The 25035-nt window shown below is 45.4% G+C and overlaps 1 pseudogene; it reads right to left on the reverse strand.

The window, feature by feature from the left end:
* LOC146833105 (RNA-binding motif, single-stranded-interacting protein 2-like) overlaps positions 1 to 25035 on the reverse strand; it is a 153348-nt pseudogene that overhangs the window by 64736 nt on the left and 63577 nt on the right.

Below are 25035 nucleotides of genomic sequence, written 5' to 3' on the forward strand. Positions count from 1 at the left end.
AGGACCAAGAAGAATGACGAGAATGATGCAACTCCTCATTTGGACCAGGATAATACAGTAACTTTAGTATCATCATTCGTCTTTACATTTATTTGCTTGCTTTTTTCTCTTTAATCATTACGACTGTGTGTTGTGGTTTGTTTGTTAATTGATCCAACTTTTTTTTAGTTTCCTTAGCTAGCTTGAAAAATGAAAGTAAGCCCGGTAGAGCAGGTAATTGGGTTCGGTCTGAGCTCTGAGGGCGTCAGACAGGCAAGGCAAATTTCAATTTCGTCCCTGACTGTACTGTCTCATTGGGTCATAGTAGTTATAGTACAACTCATTATCTCATTAACCATCAAGTTATCCTCCTCAGCATGCATGCATTTGCTTTCTCTCACTTCATACTTTGATTTCTTTGATAATGGATCATGGTCGTCTTACAAGATTGTGTTTTACTTTTGTTGTGTCCATGCATATTGTCTGTTTTTCTTTCTCAAACCTTTCCCAAAACCCCACTTCCCATCCAATCATCAATCCCTAACCCTCTTCCCCCGGGCTGTGTGATTTATATTGAGGTGTGATGTGATGACTATGTACACCAATTGATCACACGCTTGCTGGGGCAGATGTGGTGAAAGCAACACTAATTGAATTTCAACTAAGGCAGGGCAAGGATCTTCTTCTGCTTGACCACCCATGCTGTAGTTTACTTAGTGTTCTGTTCCACTCCTCCTCCCTGAGTCTCAGTCAAGTGACTTTCTCTTTCTTTTTTCAAACGCTATTGCCAGTGTCTACTACTACCACCACTATAATGGCATCTACTCCGTCAATTTGGGAAACCAACCATGCAGCCATCAGTGTGCCGAACTTCATCATCAATCACAGGTAAGATAAGTTTGGTGGGAGGTATGGACTAGGAGGAGAGACTGACAGTACTATGACAATTAAAAATAACTCAGTGAGGGGTACTGCATCTATCGGTTTGTGTGTTACAAAATCGGCAGATCTTTTAAATCAAACACTGGCTATGGGCATGCAGCAGCACGGAAACAAAGTAAACAACCATGTAACTTACATTGAATTCGGAAAACTGTAACCCACCACAAAAAACATTAACATCATATAAATAAATAGTAAGTATATTTTTAATATCCCCTAACAAAAATAAACTATCCCGCTCTGACCTAACCCACCCCCCTCCCTAACCCCAACGAAACGAAAGTCTAAAGTCCCAATGTTCGTTGAAATTAAGGGTGGGCGTAGTGGGCGTAGTGGGGCTACGTGAAGCAGCACGTAGTGTGCCCAAATCTACGCACACTACGCGCTTCGCGTAGCCCCACTACGCGCCACCCGCCACCCACCCACCCTACTTTTAAAAGATTAAATTAATGTGTAATAAAGCAAATTAAAGGCACTTACCTGACGCGCGGCGTCTCCCGGGGCTCCCTCTTCCTGTTTTTCAATTTTCCTGACAAATGCGCATGCGCGGACGCCCGCGCATGCGCATTTCTTGCGAGAAATGCGCATGCGCGGGCGTCCGCGCATGCGCATTAGTCAGGAAAATTGAAAAACAGGAAGAGGGAGCCCCGGGAGACGCCGCGCGTCAGGTAAGTGCCTAATTTCCTTTATTACAAATTAATTTTTTCTTTTAAAAGTACGGCGGGCGGGAGGCGGGTGGTGGGCGGCAGGCAGCTACGCTTCGCCCACGTAGTGTGCGTAGGCGCTGCCTGCTTCGCCTACTTCGAAAACTGCGAAGCAGGCAGCGCTACGTACACTACGTGGGCGAAGCGTAGTGTCGCGCCCAGGGTTAGTTGAAATCCCCAACGCCCACAAACCCACCCACCAACAAAAGGAATTAAAAAAGGGGCAAACGACGAGGTCCTCTATTGTCGGCGGGCCTTAAGGTGTTTGTCCACCAGGATCTTGACCCGCTCCTCCATGTTCTCCTCCCAGCGGGCCATCCGGCGGAGCAGCTGGCGGCGAAATGCCCTAAAGTTGCTTCCAGGGTGGGGGGCAGCAGTGCTGGAAATCGAGGCGCGGCGGCGGGCAAATGCCGGACCACGGCGCCGTGAAAGTGGAGGCCGGGCCTGACTGGGGCCCGGGGCATTGGAGGAGGCTGCAGCTTCAGCCGCCTCCTCCTCCTCCTCCTCCTGAGCCACCAGCCGGCGATAATGCTCGCAGATGGCCTCCAGTTTCCGGCGCCGGGCCCTAGCGGCCAACTCCTTCCTTGATGGTTTATTGGAAGGAGTATCATCTATATCAAAAAAGAAAAAGAACATGTTGGAGCCAATACTCTTAGCAAAACAGGAACACTAAAATCATTCAACACATAGTGTCACAGTATCACTAGCAAGCACAGTTCATAACATTTGGGATTTGGTGCTGGTGTAAGTATCTCTAATCCTACTTCCTTGGACTCTAACATTTGTGACCGTTTCAGACATTATTTATAAATATAATCGTACTATGTATGTACTGCGGTACACCAGTCGTGCTGTTCTTATCTGTAGTTTAGCCCAATTACATAACCTTGTTGTAGGCGGCATGCCAGGTCCATCAGCTAAGCTTGCACCCAAGAGAAACAGATATGAGCCACATGATGATGCAGACTCACGTTACTTTTATTTACTACTACTGTCTGCAGGTGGGGAAGCTCATCTTTTTGTCTGACGCCTTACGGCCGTTGGCACTGGTCATACTCTGTTACATGAGGGCAAATGGCATGCACAATTTCACTTACACCCTACCATGGGTACTACAAAAAGGCTGATTATTTATTTATCGGATCCAACGATCATTGCTTATATTCATATTATAGATGCTGCTAGTGCTAATACGATATACGACATCAGGTCGGTAGCGGTCGGTGGTGGGAGTGCTGCCGGTCGGTGACGTGGGAAGGTGCAGGGTGGGGATAGTAAACGATGGATTAAGGACATTCACAGGTAATTAAAGAATACATAAAAAAAAAACATTGCTGCACACAGTAGCACACACTGCATCGCATTCGGCGGTGCAGTGCGCACCTTGAAAATAGTTTTATTTATTTTTATGTTGATTACCTGTATTTGGCCGTAACAGTAATACACAGTTTACTCGCCAGTGCCACCCACCCGTCCCCTCCCCATGTCGCCGCCCGCCAACAATCCCACCACCAACCGCTACTGCAGAGGGTACTTTGCTTTCATTGCTTGTGTAACCAATATACATAAACATTAAACAACAGATAGGCCACCCTTTGCAGGCTGGCTGCCCCAATCGAAAATACATTAATAATAATAGGTAGGGAGTGGTCCCCAGAGTGGGAGGAAGGGGTTTCCGCTTGATAATATATGACGTGCTTGCAAACTACTGCAAGTGTACTGTATGCTCATAATACTACCTTGATTCCTCTAGGCTTTGCTACTGTCGCGCAGTTTCTGTTACATTTTCTTCAAAGTAAGAATCTCCAGTGACACTTTCCACCTATACTGTCTCTTGGTGATAGTACATCCAGGCATACATCCATTAAAGTAAACGTCTATCCTTTTGTATATATCTCTTAACAAACCTTAGTTGGTTTCACCAACAAACACCCATGCTTCTGCTCCTTCCTTCCTTGCCTTGGCTTTGAGTTTGAACCAAAAACACCGCTGATTCTTGCTATCTAGTACTATCCACCCATACTGTGTCGCCCACCCAGGCAGGCATTCTTTCACCTTCCACCCATCCTTCAACAACCCATGCATCTGATCTTATTACTATCAGACTCCTATACATGCTTCCAACAACATATCCTTCTCTGCCGGTCAGTCATATTGTTTATCTCGCCCGTCCTTCCACCCTTAGTGCTTTCCCTCTATGTTCAACACATCCATGAAGGTCATCTGATCTGAGTTTGTCTTCTCCATAAAACATTCACAGCTGATTTTGGAGTCAAATAGAAGAGGCCATTGGTTACTCTACTCACGCTGGTAATGCTACGTAAAGGGTGTCTTCTTCAACCGTTGTATAATGTCGCACAGTACAGTGAAATAGTGAACACAGTTCCATCTAGCTGTAATGTCAAGAAGTAATGAATATAACTTACCGCCGCCGGCCACTGCTGCTGAATCCCCCCTGGGCCCTGTGTCTCCTGCAGGTGCCGCCAGTTCGCCTGCCCCCTCCGGAATGGCCGCATCGCTGGCCCCGACGGCACTGGTGGATGGTAGTGTGCCTAGAAAAAAGCATCAACATTTTTTTAGATGCCTGTAAACCTCCCCCTATTTTAAGTGTTCACTTGGAACATTGAACAAAAAGTTAATGCGATGCAACATACATCAGCACTAGACAGTAAGTACAGTCAGTAGACAGACACTAGTAGGATATGGTTCCACTTCCTAGGGTCATCTAGTCCTACTCTACTCTTTTGAAAGTTAGCCTGAGCCATGAGTAACCCTTTTAGATTCATCATGTCGACTACTACTCTTTTGGTGCATATTATACCTGCCAGCGTATTGACATGTGCAGTAGATGCCTTTAAGGCCGCTTGACTGTTGCGTACAAGTGAAGAGGTCGAAAAAAAAACAACATATTGACTTTGTTTAGTTTATATTGCTTAGCCATCACACATACATGTTACACTTTTTGGCATGACTGCAAAATGCTAGCATCATTCACCAGTATACTATCTAACGGCTAACTCGCAGCGTTTTTCTCATATATCATAGGCGAAAGATTCCCTTCTACAAACCAGAGATTTACAGAGCATAGTGGATGCAAGATGATGTAACCAGTATTTCTACGTTCTACGGTGAGGGATCTTCCAGAATTATAAAGATCTTGGCTCTTGTTCTTGTTGTCAATCATGCACTTGTAAATGTTTACTGTTTTAATGTTAGGCTTTTTGCTGGCTTATTGACTATTGCTGTCGTAAATTAAATTTCATATTAACGATGTACAGAGTTTGATACTTGTTTCAAATAAACCTTTTGAACTTACACATAGACTCTGTGGTATTTGGTGTGGTGGAGTGGACTTACACAAGTGTGTGAGCAAAATGGTGTTTGTTATTATGTTCTGGATTGTCTCTGTCTCCGTCATCATCAACATTGTGTATCGTCTTCGTGGGGGGGTCGGGAGTGGGACCCTAATGTGAGACACTATAGCTAGTCTGTTAGGGGATCCTGGGTTTTTCGGACTGAGGTGTGATCAGTAAGATCCAACCTCCCATCAGCACCATCCTATTTTGTTGTGCATAGTTCTGTATGTGGCTCTGCAGAATCCTAGACAATAGTAGTATCATGTACTATCCGATCAAAAATACTAGTCAAATATCTGGTTGGGCATTTTGTTTGTGGTAATTGTCAAAGCCTCAACATTGAGAAGACTTGAAGAGGACAACCCAAAGGACAGGACCCAGTGGCTAGAGCTATTGGTCAATCAGAGTTTTATTGTTGCAAAGAAAACCTTCTATTAAAGAGTGGGCAACTGTGCAAGCTTCGCTACACACAGAGTAATAATAGTAATAGTAGTAGTAGTATTAGTAGCACAGAGAGTCATAGCAGAGGGAGTTAGAAGCAACTTCGAGGCAGGGATAAACAGAATTAGTAAACAGATAGTCAAGGTCAAAGAAGTAAGCTTTTGTAAAAAAGAGATTCAGAAAGTGGAACCATAATTTAGAGTTTGGGAAAAAAAAGATGCAGTAACATAACATTTAGGGAAATATAAATGTCAATCTAACCAATGGAGGACTTACTGGGGCCAGCTGCAGGAGCCTCAGTAGAGGAGAGGTCCTGGGGTTCCCCCGCCGACTCCGACCCCGTCTTCTTGCCCCTGGGTGGTGCTGATGATCATGTAAAATATAATAAAGAAAGAGACCAACATTAAGGAGTGCTGTGAGAAAAATAATAAATCATTTGGAAAAACAATAAGTCAAAGAACATTTTAGGAAACAACAAGTGCAATAAAATTGACCTATCTAATCAGATGGATCGACTACTGGCTGCTTCCTAGTGCATTTACGGATCGTCTACTTATTTATGAACACTCCAGTGTTCCTTGATCATTCTGATTCCAAATACTAACAAAGCCTAGTAAGTACCACCTGACCTACACCACCTATTCCAGACGGGCCAATTGTTCACTAAGTCTGCACTTCAATTTTTTTCAGCCATCAAATGCATAGATGATGAGATGGAGGACACATGCATAGTTGCATACATTAGTGCATACATACAACAAATTGTGGGTTGGTTGCATAATACTGATCTAGTTCTGCTACTGACTGACCATGCTAAGCCTACCACTCACTAAACAAAGTACAAAAGGTTCGACGGAGGACTGGGGTAAGCAGCACTCAGTGACAGAGGATGCGTCACGCAGACCGCATAAAACAATTAGTAACTACTACTAACAAACTAAACCTAGTATCCAATATCCATCCACCACTATTTCACAGTAGGACAATGGAAGGACTAGAGTCTCTCTAGCAAATCGCATTACCTAACTTCAGTTCTGTAAAGTAAACTCTTACATAATCAGCATCAGCACAAGCTAGCGCAAACTACGTTGCAAACAAGTAAGAGTACCACCGTGCACCTGGGTCCTTAAATCAAAGAACATTTTGCTTTTTGGAACGTAATACCAGCAACGCTTGGCACGCAGCAGTAATCTTGTTGTTCATCTAATTTAATATACACAATCAGTTACTCACCAAGCCCGATGACCTCGACACCTAGCAGGTCCAACAGGTCCTGCTCCCGGTCCAGGATGTCGGACCACCGGTGAGCTAGCTGGTTGTGGGTGCGCCGGATCCCAGTGCACCGGAACACGGCCCGGCGCACCTTCGCCCACCGACGGTGCCGCTCCTGGGTAGCGTACCCGGAGCCGGGCCTGCCGCCTGCTGCCAAGGTCAAGGGGAGGAGGCGCTGGATGAAAAAAACAAGAGCCGCCACCTCCTCCTCCCCAAACAGTTGCCGGGCCTGCAACCCTGCAGGACGCATTCTGCCGCAAGGCAGGCGGCGCTTCTCTGCGCCTGCAGGTCCCTTGCCCTTGGGACTTGGTGTGCCCTTGGCCATGGTTCTGGGGTGGGTGGGAGGCGGAAAAGAAAAGTCCGAAGGGGAAAAAAAGTTAGGGGGAAGAAGATAGAAAGAACTTTATAAAAGTAACAAAAACACAGTAAAAGTAGAAATAAAATGCAAAATATAAACTGAGGCAAACAGAGAGATAGATAATAACTAAAAAAAGTCAGGAAAAAGGCTTTATAGACAAAGGATTGCTGAGATAAAGGGAGGATACAAAAGTAGGCCCAGAAACATGGCATAGAGTAAAAAACAAGATGGCCGTGCCCATTCGCGACCGCGTGGGTAAGTTCGCGCGATATTTCTCGCGAACATGTACAATTTATCGCGAACAAGTAAAATGCGCTCCCGAACACGTCAATGCACATCGCGAACACGCTATCCGCGACCCGGAACAGGAAATAAGGCATCGCGAGCGGGCGGGACTATAGAAAAACAAGATGGCCGCGCCCATTGGCGACCGCATGGGTAAGATCGCGAGATATATCCCCCGAGCATGCAAACAGTTCCCCGAACATGCTTACCGCGCTCGCGAACAAGAAAAAGCCATCGCGAACAGGTTGCCACAAGCAACTACGCAAGCTCGCGAAGTTTCGCGAAGGTCGCGTAGTGCAATGACATCTTCGCGAAGCTTCGCGAAGCGCGACTACGCGAACTACGCCCAGGGTTAGTTTTTACATGATGTGCATCAGAATGGAGATTGACAGATTTTGCTCCTTTTTCTGGAATTTTGTCCGAACAATGGATGCCAACTTCTTCTGTCAATCAGCAAACAGAAACTAACTACATATGGCCTTCTTCGCAATCTGCACTACTTGAGTGAGGACTACTCTACTAGTAAGATGGGCTGAGGCACCATATAATGCCAGGAAGTCACACTTTGCTCTCAATGGCTTTCACATGAAGAACACTTAGCAGATATGCTCTGGGCATACTTTTTTGAGCCCCGCGTAAAGTTGTGACAACCAAATCACAGTTCGTGGACTAGCCACGGCACATTAGAGCATTTCCATTTCACATTTCTTTGGCCTGCAGTAAGAGGCCATGGCGGCTTGTCAGGTATAAGCACGGCTTTACGTGGGGTGAAATAACGAGGGGAGGGGTTCTCTCAAATGGGCGTGGCCGACATAGTTAAGGGTGTGGCTTAAAAACACATAAACTGAAAATCTGTGCTTAGTATAGTGTGCCACTGCTGCTACTGTCACTGCATCCAGACAAATAATACAACAAGTAACATTACACCTTCAATAAGCCAGGACTATTGGCTTTGTTAAGGGTTATCTCCATAAGATAAACAGGCAACAACTATGGCTTGGTTGTATAGAATACTGAAAATTCTTCAGTTCTGAAATGATGAGGCTGAAAGAACTATAACGAGTCTCTTTGAAGTTACATCAAAGGCAGTGAAGGCTGACACTGCTCCAGAGTTACGATTTATGTTTTTTTCACCGAGGGAGAGGGGGAAAATGGAGAGGCCGATAGGGACCCGTCTCAGCACCTGCTATTTAGAACTGCCGAACTGCTGGTGCTGAGCACTGGCAGGACCCAGCCCACTTAAAGCCCTGGGCATAAGTGCACTCTAGAAATATCCCTTAATCAATCAATCTTCAACCAAGGCTTCTGCTTGGATTTATTGTGGTTCTTTTAATACAAAACGCTGTATTTGAACTCATGCTGTGGGTTACAGAGCGTGTGGTGTACATTATGTGTGGTGTGCAGTCTTGTGGGCTCATTGGTGTGTTTTTGTGGCCTATGATTTGCGGATTCAATTCAAGTGCCTGATGAGAATATCAGTTTTGCTAGCTGGAGAGTGTGAGTTCAAGGAAGGCTTGCTTTAAGTACTACTGGGCCCACTGATGTGAGCTCAGGCTTTCAAACACTGCATCTCTACGGAAAAGGGCCCTTGGTTTAGGGGCGCTAGAGACAGACACATAACCTATGGTCTCTAAGTCAGTGAATGAGGGATAGATGAGGTGCTCCCCTGTCCAGGTGGAATCCTGTCTCAGTGCAATGGTCTGATTGTCCCTCACACTTCAGCTCTGCTCCTCTGTTGTCTAATGCATGCAAGTGATGCCGCTGCACTAGGACACACTGTGAGACCTTGTGGTCACCCTGGCTCTGCGACCCACTCTTAGTGCGAACATTGACATCTCAAAAGAGGTTTAGAACTCGAACAGTTTAGATGCAGTTGAAGATAATCTCTGCCTTCTTGACATGTTTTCCTTGCCTTCTCCTGCAAAGCTCTTCTTCCGCCACATGATTGATGGGGAAATACTGGCACCTTAGCATATTTTATATAATTCATTCTTTGAAATTTAAAGTGTAATTCTTACCTTTATCTGCAGGGCTATCTGGTGATGATTTGTTTTGAACCTTTTTTCCTCCTGCCAGTTTTTAAACAATTTTCTAATGGGCTTACCATGATTTTCTTCTGAGATCCCCTCTCATGAAATGTGTTTGTTTACTCACAATGTGCACTTACCCTGAAAGATAAATACAAAAGGGCTCCTGCAAAGGAAAAGTAGTTAGGTCGTGGATAAAATGTGTTAAAAAGAGGAACAGAGATATCACATAAAACCCATTTGCTTTTCTAATGCACTAATGCGCTCCATTTTTTAATATAAATCAAAGCAACATTTCATGGTCAGTCAGTCAATAATACTTTTATTAATTTCTTAAAAATCATAAAAGGATGGCAAACCATCATAAAATACAGATTCTGAACATAGAAGCATATGTATTGTAAAAGGTATTATTATTAAAAAAAGATTAAAAAGTTATTATAATTTGTTTTTTGTATTATTTTAGAACATTGATCTGGAAGAGATCCTTGAGAAAGGAAAACCATTATCACAGTAAAAAGTCAATCAAGGGGGTGTGTAATTGTATATCATGAAGAAATTTTGTCCAATTCTTTTGCCGCTATTTTCCAGAGTTTTATGGCACTACAGGAAAGTGGGATTGAGCGCCATCCAAGACACCTAATGACCGCAGCTCTACATGTTCTGATCTGTTCTTTCCTTAAAATCTCCCGGAGAATGGATTTACGTATTTTCAATAAAGTAGAGCATATACATAGTAAATGTAATAGTGACTCCTCCCCTTGACAACAAAGGCGACATTCCTTCGATGGCCATACGTGTTTCCATTGCGGGGTTAAATCTTTTGAGGGGAATGAACCCAGTCATAATAACATCAAGTAGTCGTTTTTATAGTAGGAGGTGTGTTCAGTCAAATACCGTTGCGGTTTTAACCTCTGATATGACTGAATCACGGCCCAGGCATGATGTTTTTTTAGAAAAAGTATTTTTGTCGGTTAATAGGGAGTTCCTCTTGATTGCGGAATTTGCTGCGTTTTTAAATCCGGAATACGTTACAGGTGTTAACCAGACCTCCTCTAGCTGTAACGCCGACAAGCATTCCTGCAGTATTCTCGTCGTCGAGTTAGCTTGTCGAGCTTGACTTTCTATCTCAGCCCAACAGCGATGGGCTAGGGTGTTATCGTCTGCCTCCCTCATCCTCCAATAATACTTCACTAAAGCACCTTGTCTGGCCATGATCTGATTTTTTTGTCCAAATTCTAAACGGATTTGGTCTTGTGGGATGTGTAGCGGAATTGTAAACAATTTTTTGAAAAATACGGATTGTGTTGTATTTAAGATGGTTGCGTCTTTGGTATTCAGGATTTCTGAACCATACGAGATGGAGGGCAAAACTTTTGCAGCTATCACATGGAAACATAGAGGTGCAGTACTGAAGATCGATACCCTATTCAAGTGCAGTCATTCATCCATGACATAACTACACAGATTTCAAAATCATTTCCCAGTGTTCCGGTGCAACCCGCAAATCAGAAGCTGCACTCCCTATATTCTGGGAGGGTTTCTTTTTGTGGGTAAAATCAATACCCCATCCTAGCATAGGGTCTCTTGCAATGGATTATTATAAACCCCTGAAGGGTCTAGCCATTTGTCAATATTTATTGACATTAAGTAACTTAGTTACTTATCAGTCATCTGTTTCACTACTTCTTATATGTGTAGGTACACATAAATTATTCTCTAACCCAGGCTCTCCTGCAGTGTATGCCACATATCAATTAGTGTATTGATACAGAGAATATTTTTTTTAAAAACATTCTCCACAGTCCCCTGTCTATTTTAAATGCCAGTCAATGCCCCTTTTATTAATACTATGGGTTAAATACACATTTGAAAGACTGAAAGGTCACTTGCAGCAAGGCAAGTTAGTTATTTAGCTTACATCTCACTTACTGACAGGTGACATCACAGTCCTCCAATGTCCCGCTTTCTGACACCATTCTGATGAGGAAATACTGGCACCCTCCCAGGAGAAAATGAATGAAACTCACCAGACATAGCAGGTTTGCTCAGAAACAGAGTGAAATGTATTTATTGGTACCAAAAGCATGCATCACTGCTAATTAGCAAGGAAGAAGTCAGATCTGCCACCTTAGGGGCTCTCAGACTGCTTCTTCCCAGAGTGACAGGTTTCTGGGTGCTATATAGTTTAGTAATGCCATGTCAGCGGAACTAGAATAAGGAACCAAGCCAAATATGGCTAACATGGATGTGCAATGTCTGCACCATGCAAATTATAAACAGCCAGATATGGGCAGTCCAGAAAGGCTGGCTCGGCACTGTGTAAGCAACTTGCACAACCAGATAAGGAAACTTATGATGACGTCAGGACAAGGAAAGTGACCTCTAAGGCTGATTCAGAATAGCTGCTGGAAGCTTGTCCAGACAAGGTCAGATAGGAAGCCCTTTGGAGCTCTGGGCCTCATGTTAGTGTGAGTGCATACATATGAATTTAAATGGATATACAAATATATTTTACAACAATGATCTCTACTTCCCCCTTTTACGTTTTCCTTTTCCATCTCAAGACCAGCCCAGTAACCACAAACCCACCTCAATACAGACGTCAGTTGGGGCTCAACTTGCTTTGTTTTCTCTCAATTTTTATTACACTAATAGTGACTAATAAAACACTATTTACTATTAGTGTAACAAAAAATGGAGTGCAATTAGCTGGAGTGTGATATTCCCTGACAGTTGAGATAAGTAAAAAGAAATGCCTTGAAATGTATGTTGGGTGAGAGCTTGCGGGTGAGTAAGAGAGTGTGTGTAAGTGTGAATATCTGGATATGTGTAAGCATGTGTGTGTGCGCGTGTTAAGCAAATTGAAGGTCAAAGGGCGTGTGATGTCACTTCCGCTACCCCTAACATTTTGGTGAATTGAATTTCATGGTTCCCTCATCTCTCTTCCTCTTTACTAGACCCTCAGATGGACTTACGGTCTTGCCATCCCTTGACCACGCTCGCCCGTTCTGGAGGTAATTGCCCTGATTTTGATGTTTTTTCTGGCCCCCATCAGCAAACTTGCACAGCAAGGGATCCGGGGGTGCTGCAAGAGGTCAAACAGAATGTGTTACTAATAAATAACACGCAAAACAGCTGTGGAAGGGAGAAGCAACCGATGGAATAAGGCCAGCAGAGGATAGAAAAGGGAAGGGAATGGAACAGTGGAGTAAAGACAAGTGGGGGAGGAAAAAGACACCTCTGGAGTGGAGGCAGAAGAGATAGGTTAATGCTCGAAGAAAGGAGGAGCAACGTAAGGTGGTCTGGCCATAGGAAGGATGCAGTAGACGCCCATGCTTTACCTGGGACGCCTGGAAGGGTCATGATATATTTTCCATTAAAGTGCACAATTGTAGCTTCACATTTCTCTGTAGATTCCATTCTACAAAAGAAAAGTTCAGAAAACAGCATCACTGACATGGTGCATCCTTCACCAGCCCAGCCAGCATTGCACCTCCCAGCACGGCGGGCTGAGAGGCACCCATTTGAATACGTGTATTTTGGATAAAATCCATCACAGCAACATAATAAGAAACAGCCTAGAAACAGTGGGGAACAAGAACACATTTTTACACAGATCATAAGAGCATTTTTCAAAAAAATACTAGTGGGATGTGATGGCATGGTGAGAGGCTGGAAGTCCTTAAAGAAATGTTCATCTGGGCAGCTTAAATGTAAATGTTTATATTGTGAAGCCTGCGAATCATCAGTTCAGGGCTAGCACCATGCCCGGGACTGATTTTGCTGAGCAGAAATTATAAAGATGTAAGTGGACACACCAATGTCCCAATTAGTTGCCAATGTCATGGTTGTAGGTGCGTGTGGTGACACAAGCGATCACTGTGCAATCCTTACACACATCTATGGTACATTGGTAAAGGGGAAAATCCTTGCAGAGATGCTTAACTATCTATCAAACAGCATTTCCCAGGGGCCCCTTTTGGGGCATTGACTTAATTTTTTCTCTTGTTGCAAACCGGCCTTTTCTCTGTTTCCTATTTCATAATTCTGTCATGTACTAGCTGCTGTTGAAACTCCTTGTGACAGTCACTAAAGTTGTGGCCGACATCATCTGCAAGTGCTTTTCCTCATCTGGGATGAGTTCTATCAACAGTAAAACCCTCTTCTGCATTGCCCGGGTCTTTCCTCGGTTTGCTGTCGCTGTGGTACCGGTTTGAGTCAGCAGCGCCATGTTTGCGAAAGAGCTCTCTAGCGGTTTGACTGCTGACGTCTCACTGCTTTCGGCAAAGAACAGTTTTATGGAAAAAGTCTTGCAGCCTGCACACTTTTTGTCATGGCGTCTCCTGGAGGACAACTGCTGTCTAACCCTGGGCGGACAACTACGCTACGCTCGCGAAGTTTGCGTAGTTTGTGCTACTTCGCACTACGTGAATTGCATGTAGCACAGTGCAAAATTGCGTAGCGTAGTTGGCATTTTTTGCTCACTCGCAGTCCTCAACGTCAAGTTGGCGACCGCGAGCAAGCAAAATGACATCCCGGCGTGACTTTTCATCGATCGCAATCAGCAACATCAAGTTGCCGATCGCAAGCGTGGAAAATAAACTTTCCGGCGAGATTCTCAACACAGGGAGGTCAGGTTTCTCATTGCGAGTGGTCGCGTATGCTCGCGACCGCTCGCGATGAGAAACTACCAGTCCGTGTTGAGAAAGCTGCTGCTCGAGTAAAAATCTACTTAAGCGGCAGAAAACGACATCTCACACTGTGCAAGATGCAGTTTTCAATTATTGCACACTGCGGACAAGCATTCGGCACTGCGCAATCATCGCGAACAGCGCACTACGCAGTTCGCGTACTGCTACGCGTATCTCGCGTAGTGCGAAGTGCACTTCGCGTAGCTTCGCATAGCGCTACTACGCGAACTACGCCCAGGGTTACTGCTGTCACCGCTCTGCTCATCGCCCCATGAAAACCTTCGAGAACACACTTGGCGGTACTGAGAGGAGACTTTTTCCCATCAAAGGCTTAATTTGAGCGCAGAGACAAAAAAAAACATCAACAATAATCTGTTGCCTTAACGTCCAAAGAACCTCCGCCGTTTCATAAAGGACACTGTATTTCTCCACTTTCATGGCCCAGCAGAGTGCCGTACACAAGAATCCAACACTGGTGTCTACCGAGGGGCGTTGAAAACGTTCATTTCAGCGCCACAGGTGGATGCGATTAAGGCTACACACCAGATTACTTTTGAGGGTGGCTCCTATGCAACCACTAGGTGGTAGTTTTATGCAAAGTAGGTGAATCTGTAACAGATACCTACTTCGGCTCCAATGACTCTCTCTCTCTCTCTCTTGAGCTCTCTCTGTTCCTTCCTAACTCCATGGGTTGTTGTACCGGAAGCAAGACTAGGTTGCACCTACAAAAATCAAGTGCTGCCTTTACACTGGGATGGGCTACGCTTGCACCCATCGGTCTCCCATTTGTTTCTGTATATTCAAGCTTTCTCTGTCATTTCCGGTAGTTCTATCCTTGTTATTCTCTTAAAGCTCACTTCTTTCAAACCTAAACTAAGTATCTTTATATGTGCATATGTGTTACGTGTATAGACAGAACATTCAGAATTGAGAGGGCACAACCACCTCAATTTTAAACAGAAGGGAACTTTATGTAGAGAACTGGGTGTAATTTGTATTTTTAAAAACTCTGGCATAAAGTTTGTTGAAATGCATATATTTGGATTGGTTCAATTGAGATTACATGTAGTGGTAAACTGTTTAAAAAACATGTTTACTATGTAGCCAAAGTGGTATCTTTTCACTTTTCATGAACATTTGTTGTGCTAAGTTTCTCTTTAGGGCCATGTGGCCCTGGAATTTTGTGTGGTGAACAAAAGTATTAGTTAGCACAAACACATTGACAAAGGGTCATAGTTAAATAAAGGTGGAGATTAAACTGATGTGGGAGTCTGCAAAGTTGTTCTTAAAACAAAGCAGGTCTGTATACTTTACTGTACTTTACCTATTCAGAACGGATGCTGCGTGGGGAACTCTCACTCCACTTTCTGGAGCGGCGTACCGCCGCATTGTGGTCCCACTCAGCCCAACGATTCCTCTGCCTGAACACTTGCTGACTCCCAGAAGCTGAATTGCGCCCTTCTCGGACCTTGCATCGCAGAGATACGAGCCACAACATCCTGGCCTTCCTATCCTCCTTGATGGCCCCCAGGGAGCTGCGAGACCGCGCCCGGTGCCGAAGGAGGTGTTCTGCGTAGCCACCTGACCTCCATTCCCCGGTTCTCAATTACACATAGGAGACGGGATTGAGCTTGCACTTTGGATGGGGAATCGAGTGCCTGAACCGAGTCCCAGGGAGCCTACGCACTGGACAAGATTGCGCCTCGGGACTCCGGTGACCTCCTTTGACCCAACGGTGAGTGGGGATTCTGTGTAATACCCTAACGGCCCATAACTATATCAGGAGGTGGACTGGGCTTGCCCCTGTTACCATAGGTCTTTCTCCTTTCACGAGACAAATACTGATTCCCGGCCGCGCCTGACTCCAACATGGCGCCCATGCTGCTTTTGCTTCGGGCAGGACTTTTCCGCTCTCTCCAACTGGTGACCTCCTCCCTGGATCATAATGGAGTCTCCTGGTCGACCATAATCTCTATCCAGGGAACTGGCCTGTCCTTAACAACAAGGGACTTGAACAACACTCTGGGCCTGACCCTAAAATGGCTGCCACTGATCCCACCTAGTCAAGGACAAGTCTCGTGGCTGAAAACCCGTAGCCTCAGAGTCACAGTGATCAACAACCTCAACCTACCTGACTTAAAGAGGACAGCCAAGCTACATATCCTCTCCTATTCCCCCACCCTCGCCATCTCCACTCACCTGCACATGGACTCAAGTATTTCGTTCGCCTCCTGATCCTCATCCTAAGCCGGCAGAGTACGAACTGCATGGCCGATCCCTGGTGGAGCTGCTCCGACAGCTATAGGGGAGACTGGGTCTGGCACACCGCTTTGGCCGTCACCTACCCAGCCGGTCTTCGGACATTTGTCTCGTCTTCTCTTCCACTGTTGTCTCCTTCCTTTGGGCTCCCAACTCTCCCTGATCTGTTTGGATCCTGACTGTCGTTTTCGCTAATAACTCCTGTATTGAATATGTATTCATTCTGTTATTAATGTGAAATCTCTGTAATTTGTAACACACTGTTTCCTTATGTAAAGAGCTCTAATACCTCCGGGTCTAGCCAGCGCTATATAAAACTCAAATAAATAAAACTGTATGCTTCCACCAGTACTCCCTTTCTGTAAACAAGTCTTTAAATGTTGTTCTTAGCTCATCACATTTCATGTCCATTTAAAGATAGAGGTCAAATGTTAGGCTCTGTCTCCCAAGAGAGGTTGATGTTTACTTTTCTTTCTCTGACTTCAAAGTGAGAGGATTTATGTGACAATTATGCTGACTACTAGGTGTGTGCTAGAGGAAGGCTGCACAATGTTATTTTTTTCTAGCACATAACAAAAAGTAAATGTCTGTAAATAAACTGTGCAGATATTTCCAAATATATCAGAATTAGGAGAGCACAAATAAAGCTAACTTTTTTCTAATTCTGAAGTGAGGTGGAAACAGATATTTGAATATGATCAAAACAAATCTATATATAGGTGATGACAGTTCCAGACATTATTGTTTGTGAGCTGTGTACTTTTATCAGCAAAACTGTATGTCTGTGCAAATGGATGGTCATTTCAATTAAAGATGTGTTGCCTGTAATGGCAGTGCACTACAACACCATGCATATTCCACTTTACCCTACTCCACTCTACTCTGCACAATTCCATGCCACTACACTCTACTCTGCACCACTGTACTGCTCGATTTTCCCGGCTTTCTTGTGATTAAGGGGAACTAATGTGACTTCAGTCTCTTTCCATCCAAGTCTAAGGGTTAGAGTAGTGTATAGAGCCTATTTATTAGGCTCTTCGACATGATCCTGTGTTCTTCCCCATAGATCAGGGTTTGCACATATATCCTAGAGGATAGATTCGTTAGTATTAGGGGTAATCTGTTCTATAGTGAGGGTATTTCATGGAGCCGTGCTGAATCCAGGCCTGGTAGGCCTTAAACGGGAGAGACTCCATCTTTCTTTCCGCTCCGGCAGCTTGGAAAGTTTCTAGGTCGAGGGTGATGTTTTAGTTATGAGGTGTTATTCGCTTGGAGAGAACCGGTTCAGGCCGGCCCTTATCGAAGGATTGTATTTTTCTTCATGCCGAAGACACTACATCAGGCCGGCCGGCTGGGAACGTGTCCTTGGTACGGGGAGGTACAAGAATTTGGTGGGCGGCAGGTTACGGGCTGGAATTTTCCATGAGAAAATGCACCTCTATATTAGTGAAAGTCTGAGGCAGATACTGGCACTTGCTTTTAGTCCGTAGGCGGCACCTGGCCGTTAGCAGTAAAGCTACTACTTATTCCAGGGAAGACAGATGACAAACTTGAAGGTGGAGAAAAACCGAGAGATAGATATTCTTCTAACAGAATAGCCAAAGAGAAAAGAGAGTAGCCGATGAGGAAGAGGTCCCAGTGACTCGGAGAAGGAGAGGGGAGTAGATCCGTGACTGCGGAGGTGTGACTTCCAGGCGAAGCCGAGGCACAGACGAGAAGGGAACCTAGATGACCATTGAGTGCAGGCTACATACGACCAAGGTGATGTCAACCCCTTTATTATTAGAGTGTACAACTTAATCTTTCACTTTTCTTTGCAGGTTATATGTGATATGTATTATGTTCTGTGAGCGTGTATGTAGTGACTAAATAAAGTATCCAGTTTGTAGTGAATCAACATGTGCTGCGTGTTCTTGTATAAGAGGGTAGCCTATTCTTCTAGTCAGCTGTGACTTGACATGAACAGATGTTAATCCTGATCAGGTAGGTGGTAACTGAATAAGGGAGAAAGGAGCCCCTCGAACTGGGGAACAGGTTGTGCTCAACTAGCAGTCTTTGTGTGATCTGAAACATAGTAACACTGATTCCCTTGTTGTATGTCGTGGTAATTATAGGATGAACTCGTGCTAAGGCTGCCGTCTGGGCAGGAAGTCCTGGGTCCGTTTGGGACCGCGAGGCTAAGGCTGCCGTCTGGGCAGGAAGTCCTGGGTCCGTTTGGGACCGCGAGGCTAAGGCTGCCGTCTGGGCAGGAAGTCCTGGGTCCGTTTGGGACCGCGAGGCTGAGGCTGCCGTCTGGGTAGGAAGTCCTGGGTCCGTTTGGGACCGCGAGGCTAAGGCTGCCGTCTGGGCAGGAAGTCCTGGGTCCGTTTGGGACCGCGAAGCTGAGGCTGCCGTCTGGGTAGGAAGTCCTGGGTCCGTTTGGGACCGCGAGGCTAAGGCTGCCGTCTGGGTAGGAAGTCCTGGGTCCGTTTGGGACCGCGAGGCTAAGGCTGCCGTCTGGGCAGGAAGTCCTGGGTCCGTTTGGGACCGCGAGGCTGAGGCTGCCGTCTGGGCAGGAAGTCCTGGGTCCATTTGGGACCGCGAGGCCGCCACTTGTATTATAAGAGGTCTTGGTATATATATATATAGTAGGAATTCCCTGTCCTTAGGTGGTATATATATATGTGGTTTCTTAGGTGTGAATAGGCCCTAGGGAGGGGGTAACGTTCTGGCTGGGTTAGAGAGGCTCTGTTGAGCGGGTTCTATCTGATCCGAAAACCCAAGCAGAACATTTGGCGTCACGAACCGTTTACGAAACCTGTGTGCGTTGTGGTTGTCTTGTGTTTGCTTTCGGCGCGTGCGTGGTTTTGTTTGCATTTTATTTTTGTATACTTGTGTGTATAGTTTTTATTTTTCTTCTTTCTTTTCTTTTTCTTCTTTTTCTTTTCCACGATGTTTTCTAGAAGATCTAAATCTACTTTTAAGTTGCCCGTTGATATTCCCGGATGGGATTCAACGCCTTATGAAGCCTTGGCCCGTGAGTGGGCTGATTCTACTGGTTTGAGTGAGAATTGGAATTCTTCTTTGGAGCTGGCGGAGCCGGCTAATGTGATTACTTGTTTGCAGAAGGCACCCGTATCGAAGGGTGAGGAGATTCCCATTTTGGGGCGCAGAGGTTGGATTGTTCTGTCTGCGTATCGGATTCTACATGAGAGATTGTTGAAATTACAGATCTCTCTTAAAGATGTGGAAGCGCACTTTGTTGAGATTCAGAATTCTCATACTTTGTTGCGGTGTCAAAATAAGTTGCTTGCTGATAAGCTGGAGACTTACCAAACTATTGCCGAAAGGGCGGCTGTGCGAATTGCTCGTTATAAATACAAGAACAGGCGCGGTCGGGTTTCGACGCGAAAGGTGCGTCTGGTCGTGGCGAAAGCCAGACTGGATTGGAATCCTGATGAATGGGATGGTAATATCTGGAACTCGAGTGATTCTTGTTCCTCGGGTGAGGAGTCTGCCAAGCGCGAGTCTTCTCGTTCCCGTCATGATTGTAAGTCTGCTTCTCGCACCTCTGATGGTGCACCCCGTGATTACGCTCGTTCTTCGGGTGGGATCGATACCTCTTACACTGATTGTCCCTCTACGAGTACTGATCGGGCTCCTTGTGATGCTCGTCCCGCGGTCTCTGCGCATCCAGTTTTTCGTCGGAAGTTGCAGCAGTCTCCCAATGCTCCGCAGGGTGTTTCTTTAGACTGTTTAGAAGACTTTACTCAACAAGAAATTAGTGATATTTTGCAGCGATTTCGGCAGCGAGCTGGTGAGGCCTTACTCACATGGATGGTGCGCCTTTATGAACTGGGCGCTGCTGGTATTATGCTGGATACTGGCGATTGTTTGAAGTTCTGTTCCTTGAGTTTGGATTCTACTGTGCAGGATCATTTTCGTAACTATAATGGTGGCGGTCAAATTTCTTTACTCCAATTGGCGACTGAGGGTTGTAACCTAAAATATCCTACTGAATCTGACTGGCCTGTCAATGACAAGCCGTGGTATACTCTGCGTGACGCTGCACAACGTCTCAAAGAGGAGGTGATGAAAACGGCAATTTTTCTGGGTACTGCTGACAGGTTGCTTGATGGTTTGTTGACATCTTCTGTGCGGAATCGCATTATTCGGTCTTCCCCTGTTGCCTATAAGCAGGTCATGATGACTTTATTGATTAATCAGACTGGTAATGTGTTATCTACGGTACTGGAGTCGGTACGCCAGCTCGGTGAGTTGGGTGAGTGGTTTAAACCTGAACGTCAGTCCCGGCCTGACACTCGTACTCCTGGTGAAAATAAACTTACTAGACGTGATATCTTTTCTGGTCTTCTGGCTGATGGTGTGCGTAGGGAGGACATTGACGGTGAGACTACCGCTCGTTTGTGGGAGTTGTTTCGCAAACGTGGCTTGGATCGGAAGGAGGGTGCCCGGCGTGTTCGGACCACTGAGTGTGATCGTGGTGGTTCTGACGGAAGCGGTGATGACGACCGCCGTGGGCGCTCTGTTCGTCGTGATGATCGACGTTATGTACGTGATGTGTCCCCCCGTCGAGAGAGAGACAGGGAGAGAGAGGGGGAAAGAGAAAGGGGGAGAAATGATTATGTTTACAGCAGACGTAGAGATGATAGGGATCAATCCCCTGAGTTGAGGAGGAGAGAGGATCGTCACAGTTTGGTCGATCGTAACCCGCAGTACAATGCTGAAGACTCGAATCCGTTCCGTACGGGGAATGGATATGAACAGGAGGTACCGATACCTAAGAAACGTGAGAGTCTTTATCCTGATTTGTCCTGGTACACAGAATGCAGTAAGAATGACTAGGAAATAGGTCAAGCTCCGGTACACAGATGGGCTCACAGAGATAATAGACCCTATGTAGATATTGATATTTATTGGAGACATCGTAATATCCAAAGGGCCCGAGCATTGGTAGATACAGGAGCGGAGGCCACTCTTATTCATGGAAAATCAAAGAAGTTTACAGGTCAGCCTTTTACTATTACCGGATTAGGTAGAAAAGAAACCCCTGCAGTTCAAACTTTGCTTGAAATGAGAATAGGTAGAATCCCTAGAAAAGAATATTCTGTACTAGTGGTGCCTCTCTTAGAATTCATAATTGGCATTGATATTTTGAAAGGAATGACGTTGCATTTAGATGATGGGTGTTACCAATTTGGAACCACGCATTATATATCGTCCAGGCCTATACGGGTTGGTCGTTTAAGAATGCCCCCCATACAAGTTCCCCAGGCGACAAAAGTGGTTTGTCAGAAGCAGTATCGTATTCCAGGTGGCCATGAGGAGATTAGTACCACTATTCAGGAGTTGGTGGATGCAGGTGTTATAACCCCGGTTACTTCTGCTTGGAATAATCCTGTTTGGCCTGTACGTAAGAGTGATAATTCTTGGCGCATGACTGTTGATTATCGAGAATTGAACAAACACACGCCCTCTTTGACTGTTGCAGTACCGGATGTTATTACCCTAATTGAAAGAATCCAAAAGCATCCAGGTACATGGTATGCGTCCATTGATATTGCTAATGCTTTCTTTTCTATTCCAATTGCCCCTGAGTGTCAGGAACAGTTCAGTTTTACGTGGAACGGGCGTCAGATGACGTTTAGGAGTCTTCCTCAGGGCTATGTGCATAGTCCTACAATATGTCACCGGCTGGTGGCAGAGCATTTGGCTGAGGTACCGGTTCATCCCCAAATTCAGATATGTCATTATATTGATGATGTTTTGATCCAAGGCGAAACACAGGAGGAAGTTCAGACCCAATTGGACAGGATCATTGAGTGCCTGCGTGGGAAAGGTTGGGAAATCAACCCGGATAAATTGCAAGGTCCGTCCCAGGCTGTAAAATTTTTGGGTATTAATTGGCATGAAGGGCACCGTGAAGTGATCCCTCAGGTTAAACAGAAGATTCTTGATTTTGCAGTTCCGAGGAATAGGAAAGAAGCCCAGAGCTTCATTGGCCTGTTTGGTTTTTGGCGCCAGCATATTCCTCATTTGAGTCAAATATTGGCCCCCTTGTACCGGGTCACGCGTAAAAAGAATGCATTTGAATGGGATAAACCACAGCAAGATGCGTTTAGTCTGGCAAAAGAAGCAATTCAACATGCTCTGGATTTATGGCCTGTACGTGATGGTGACGTGGATTTGAATGTGTCTGTACAGGGCCCTTATGCAAATTGGAGTTTGTGGCAGAAACAAGGCAGGAGTAGAGTACCGTTAGGTTTTTGGACCAAAAAGTTACCTGATGCTGGTGAGCGTTATACACCCTTTGAGAAACAGTTACTTGCTTGTTATTGGGCTCTGGTGGATACCGAGCAATTGACTTTGGGACATGATATAGTTTTGCGTCCTGAAATTCCTATTATGCAGTGGGTTCTGAGTTCGCCGAAAACTCACCGAATTGGACATGCTCAAGAGGCGAGTGTGATTAAATGGAAATGGTATATACAAGACAGGGCACGTGTGGGCCCGAAAGGAGTTGCTTCTTTACATGAACAGGTGGCGCGAGCGCCGTCGACTGAGACTGAGAGTGAATGTTCCGTACCTTTAGCACAGGAGTCTCCTGTCAAGTGGGGTAAGCCTTTTGATGATTTGCCCGCAGCGGACAGAAACCATGTTTGGTTCACGGATGGCTCAGCGAGGTTCATAGGGACGACACGGCACTGGAAGGCGGTGTCCTATAATCCGATCACGCAGAAATTGCTGAGCACAACTGGTGAAGGTAAAAGCAGCCAATTTGCCGAGCTTTATGCTGTTTATCAAGTTTTGAAACAAGAGTTACCTGGTACATGTCATATTTTCACCGATTCTTGGTCTACTGCCAATGGACTGGCTGTTTGGTTGCCGACTTGGCATTCCCATAATTGGAAGTTGCATTCCAAAGAATTGTGGGGAAAAGAGTTATGGCAAGAGATTTGGGAGATGCTCCCACAGAGTACTGTTACAATCTCCCATGTGGATGCTCACACCCCGACAGATTCTCTTGACAAATTTTTTCATAACATTGCAGATGAGAAATCTAAAATTGCTGAGGCAGTGGTGGACAGGCAAGATTCTGATATTGCGGGATTGGCGAAATGGGCACACCAGAAGGCAGGACATTTTGGAGAAAAGGCCACTAGCAGGTGGGCTGCTGATCGAGGAATTTATATTCCCCTAGATTTAATTAAAAATGTTATTTTACATTGTCCCGTTTGTCAGCATCTCAGACAGCGTAAGGTGCCCCAAATTGTTAAAGGTCATTTACATCGCGGAAAACTGCCCGCTCAAATTTGGCAGATTGATTACATTGGTCCACTTCCTATGAGTAGGAATTGTCAATATGTTTGCACTATTGTTGATACATACAGTGGCCTGCTGGTAGCCCTTCCCTGTAAGCAAGCTACCCAATTGAATACCATTAAAACATTAGAATTGATTATGATGTATTATGGTGTGCCATTCCAAATTCAATCTGATAATGCATCCCATTTTCGTGGAAGATTGGTACAGGAATTCTGTGCGGAAAACAATATTGAATGGATATTCCATATACCCTACTATCCACAGGCCTCGGGCCTGGTGGAGAGATTGAATGGCCTGCTAAAGGACCAGCTGCGTAAGTTAACAGATGACAAGTATAAAAATTGGCGAGACTTTTTGCCCCAAGCACTATTGATTTTGAATAATCGTCCTTTTTTAAATGCTGAATCTCCACTTATGCGTTTGTTTCCCCCGAATGTTGAGGCTATGCCTAATGAAATCAGAGAGACTGTGATGTATTGGGAAATTACTCCCGGAGCTTTGGCTCCATGTAGAGCGACCCCAGGGTCGGCAGGTTTAGACTTGCATGCCATGGATGACACCGTTTTAAAAAGTAAGGATCGGGTCATCATTGCTACCGGTGTTGGTATTCATATACCACCTGGGAATTTCGGATTAATCGCCCCTAGATCGGGGCTGGCTGTAAAAGGCATTCAGGTGCTTGGAGGAATAATTGACAGTGATTATCAGGGAGAGATTAAGGTGCTCCTGCTGAATAGCAGTGAGGTTGACTTACTGATACATCGCACTGACCGAGTGGCTCAATTACTCATAATGCCTGTTTTCAGTGGTTCACTAATGAAAGGCACTGCCCCAACTTTGCTTACTGTACGAGGCCAGAAAGGTTTTGGCTCTACGGATAACCCTGGGGCTAGGGTTTGGGTGCAGTCGCCTAAGAATCCCCCTGAACAAGCAGAGGTCATTGCCACCGGTCAGGACAACACCATTTTAGTTATGAGACCAGGGAAAGATAGCTGGGAAGCGGTCCCGGCTGACAAATGTTATTTACGAGAATGATTAATGCCTGTATTTGATTCTCTTTCAGATCATTCTTTGGACTGTTGCTGCAGGATGTGTCGGCGCTGGACTCCTTTTGGGATGGTACGACGAGAGAGGAGGGATCCCGTCAACCCGGGATGAACTGAGAACCCGAGTGTTGCGTTCCTTCGCTGCGTGGGATTCATCATCGAACTTTTGGACATCGTTATCCAAGAGGGTGACTGATGCCCCTCACTTCTGTCTGACACCGATGAGATCTGTACATGACATCCTGGCGACCTGTCTGGTTGCTGTTCCTGCCTCATTGGAAACTCTAATTCACATCTTCAATGTTTCAAAGGCTCGTCCCAATGTTCTCCTGGGTGATTTTGCTAC

This window comes from Triturus cristatus, chromosome 4_2 (genome assembly GCF_964204655.1).
Source record: "Triturus cristatus chromosome 4_2, aTriCri1.1, whole genome shotgun sequence".
Classification (NCBI taxonomy): Eukaryota; Metazoa; Chordata; class Amphibia; order Caudata; family Salamandridae; genus Triturus; species Triturus cristatus.